This window comes from Echinops telfairi, unplaced genomic scaffold, assembly GCF_000313985.2.
Source record: "Echinops telfairi isolate 266 unplaced genomic scaffold, ASM31398v2 ScPeMD7_12;HRSCAF=54, whole genome shotgun sequence".
Classification (NCBI taxonomy): Eukaryota; Metazoa; Chordata; class Mammalia; order Afrosoricida; family Tenrecidae; genus Echinops; species Echinops telfairi.
This window is the reverse complement of record NW_022103909.1, coordinates 3454255-3458445: the sequence shown is the minus strand read 5'-3', so window position 1 is coordinate 3458445 and position 4191 is coordinate 3454255.

Below are 4191 nucleotides of genomic sequence, written 5' to 3'. Positions count from 1 at the left end.
GGACTCCCCCTTTCTGTCCAGGACCTCTGTGATCCGCAAGGAACTGTTCTCTTGCCACGCCCCCTCTTGCTCTCAGGACAATGGTTCCCTGGGTCTCCTCTCATCTTCTGGACCAATCCTTCTTGGTTCATCTTCTCTTTTCAAACTCCCCTCCTGTCTCCTTCCCTTCTGTTCACCCCTTCAATCTGCATGCACCTCCTAAGGCTTTGTTCTTGGTCACCTCATAGTGGTAACAGAATAACAAAAGCAAAGCAAAAATACAAACAAACCTCAAACAGAAAGAAAATGTTTTGAAAACGATGATACAACTGATGTGTGGATTGTTATAAGAGCTGTAAGAGCCCCCAATAAAATGATTTCTTTAAGATTAGACTAAATTAATTTTTTTAATGGAGAACTAGAAAAAATACAAACAGACAAAACTGGGACTTGATGGTGTCTATAAAGCACAGATGTCGCGCTGGCGGCCCCTGTAAAGATGTACAGATGCAGAACTCCTGTGAAACAGTTCTGCTCCATCCTGTAGGGTCAGTAGGAGTCCGAATCAACTTGACGGCTGTGCGTTTAGTTTAGGTGTTTATAAGCAACAAGCAACGTCATGAAACAAATACTGAAGTTGTCGAGGATTTTATTTAACTGGGATCCACAATCAATGCGTGTGGAAGCAGTGGCCAGGAGATCAAATGATGCGTTGCACTGGGAAATCTATTGCAAACGATATTATCTCTAAAGCGTTTTAGAACAAAGATAGCACTTTGAAAACCAAGAAGTACCGCACCCAAGCCATGGTATTTTTGATAGACTCAGATGCGTGCGAATACTAGACAATGAACTGGGAAGACTGAGAACTGGTATATTTGCATTGTGAAGATTAAATGTGCTGGGGACTGCCAGGAACCCAAACTAACCAACCCAACAAACCCACATCACTGCCAGAGAGGCGATTCAGACTCCAAAACATCTGGCGGGGAAGAAATACAGCCAGGAGGATCCCTAGAAGTGAGGACGGCAAGACATCCTCTCGGGTGTGTCGGACAGGTCATCAGGAGGGATCAGTCTCTGGAAAAGGGCATCATTCTTGGTGAAGCAGATCAGCAAAAAAGAGGAAGGTCCCCCAGTGAGATAGATTGGCACAGTGACCGCAGCAACGGGCTCAGACATAGGAACAGTTAGGAGGCATGTTTTGTTCTGCGGGACATAAGGCTGCTATGAGTTGGAAGCAACTTGAGGACACCGAGCATAACAAACAAACATACGGTACAGTAGGGACCCTGGTAGCGCAGTGATCGAGTGCTCTGCTGTTAACAGGAAGGCTGGCAAGTCAAACCCACCAACCCCTGCAGGAGCAAACTGTGACAGTTTGCTTGGTAGAGATCTCTAGCCTTGGGGTAGTTCTCCTTTGTCCTGTGAGGTCATACGAACTGGAGTGGGCTCCACAGCAATGGGTTTGGGTATAATGGCACAACAGGTCTTCACGCGTGTTTCCATTGGATTCTGTTATCCCCCATCTAACACAAGTCAAGTGGAACTCCATGGAGTCTCTGAAAACATTGTTTCTATTTCCATTGCCCTATTTCAAGCATCTTAGGTCCCTGCTTCAGCGCCCTAGCTGACAATGATGTAGGTCTTAGTGGTCAGCGAGAAGGAAAGGATGTAGTTCCGGTCAGCCAATTGACCAAGGGCTTTAGACTTAACTGAGCCAGGCCAGGCTCCAATCCGCACAGTGGCTACTCAGGGGGCTGTGCTGTGAAGATAAGACACTCAGGATGGGAGTCATATTAGGGAAAAGATTAGGGTCACATACAGAAAAATCAGGCCCTCTGATTGGTGAGGGAGTAAAGAGGATAGTCCCTGATGGGGGAGGGCTACATAAAAACTCCAGAAGCAACTCCTTAGAAACTCCTCCTGCCAGACTCACGTGACCAGTCCCACATCACGTCCAATCAGCACCATCTGATGTTTCAGCCTATTCAAGAAGGGACGGGTCAACTCTCCCATGGAAGCCAAGAGAATCCCACCCCTGGAGGAAAAGAACAAGAACAAGAACAAAGAAAATATTAGAAATGTTGAGCAAAGAAACCTAAAGTCATGGTATTGCTTTTGTAGTGAGCTTGTTAAAAGATAATAAAGTCATTGTGGATAGTATGTGTTTTGTCAGCTCTTAAGGGTGTTTAAAGCTTTTAAGAAAACTTGATATATTAGATTGGCGAAAGCTTTAATTTCATTTGCAATCAATGTTTAAATATTTGGAGAAATATAATTTGTTAAATCCATAAGTTTTCTTGATTTATTGGTTGTATAAGTAGTATGAGAATATTTAGGGGACTGTTAATAATTGAATAGAGATTAATAAATTGGATGGCAAAGTACAAAAAATAATGAGCATTCCTCTCCATGCCCTGCAGCGCGTGAGACACTACAGAATTCATCATCCTAAACTGCCCAGCTCTGATGCCTGCGGTCCTCCATTCATTCCCATTCTACAGCCATCTCTGGGTCTCCATTTCCTGGTCTCTGGAATGGGACCATAATATCATCTACTTACTCAGGTGGCTGTAAAGATTTAAGGAAATGGTCACCTGGCTTTATCTTCCCTAAATATTACTTTGAAGAAACCCCGGTGGTTAGACGTTGGACAAAACTAGTGGTTCAAACCCACCAAATGCACTGAAGGAGCAAGATGAGTGAGGTAGTTAGTTTATTGTGCCAACCTGGCTGATAAACACTTGTGGGGTTAATTGCGGGGCGGGAAGGGGGGGAGGGTAAATGGCTCTGTGAGCCTCACCTTGCTTTCTGATGGTCGGACCAGGGTGCAGCTGCCTTAGCCAGTTCCCTGCTTTAGCTGGCAAGGCTCACTTCCTACAAGACATCCCTGAGGAGAAGCCACATGGACCTACCCCGATGCAGCCCTGGGTGCTGGAGCAGTCTTGTGGAGACCCCTGCCAGCGCTGAGATGCTTACACATTCACTGACTCAGCTTTCCTCCTGCAGTCGGTGTCAATGCGTGTATTTTGTGAGATGGAAGAGGACTTTGTGGATTGGTGTTGGACATGTAGGTTAATGTGGGCTTGGGCAGCACTGGGTCGGGATCTTTTCTTGATGTGCACTTACCCTTTATATAAAACTCTCTCTTATCCATATGAGTTTCTGTGAAATTGTTTCTCTAAAGTACCCAGAGGCTGCCTGCTCCTGTAAAGACCGACAATCTTGGAAACCTCCTGAGATTCAGGGGCCATATGAGGAGGACTTGACTGGATGGCGGTGGGGTTCTTGTTTATTTTTTAATATCACTTCCATCCAGCCACCTTCAATGACTCCTCAGCAGGCCCGGGACTAAGCTCAAGGTCCCCACGCCCACCCCCTAGGACATTCCAAACCTCGCACCGTGCCCCCTGCCATCTGCCTGCACCACCCGCGCTTGCTGGCCGCTGAAGACCCTGGGATCGCAGGCAGTGGAGGTACACAGCCGCCTTGCACATGCCAGGGTCCCCAAACGGATGGCAAGAAGGTGGCAGCGTCAGTTTCCCGGAGCATGTGGAGCTGGAGCAGGGGGCGGGGCGGGGGGGGGGTTCTGCTCAGCTCACCCCCATTCGCCCAGCCGTGCAGCCCCTCCATCACTCAACATTTTGTTAAAGCTAGGTAAGCCCAGAGCCCCTGTGCGTGCACATCCCGGTGCCCACGTGTGAGGACACCCCACCACCGCCTCCCCCAGGCCGGGCCCCGGGTGCGGGTGCCAGCTCTTGACTCGCCGCGCCGTCTGGGCTCTGAGGCTGAGCGGGCCGCCTTTTACCCTGTTTCCAAACAAGTCCCCTTTCCGCGCCAGCGCCGCTGCCTCTCGCGTCTGCTTGGCCCTCGCCCGCTCCCTCTGTCGGGGCTGCAGCCGATGATGAAATTTGGCTGGCTGCACCCGGTCCTCCCCTCTCCAGCAGGCCTGCGAGCGGATTAAGCCGCTGGAGTCTGAAATCGGAAAGATCCCAGCCTCGGCTCCCCAGCACCTCCCCGTGCCCCCTCGCCCTCCCAGCCCATGCAAAACCAGAAAATTAATCTCCCCTTCGGCGGTGATATGGCGGGCTGCATTACAAGCTGGGCGTCGAGATAAAGCGGGGAGCCGCGGGACCGAGGCCCAGCGCCGGGGCCCCGGGTGGGGCCGGCCGGGGAGATAAAGGCCTCCCAGGCCATGAATTATTCACC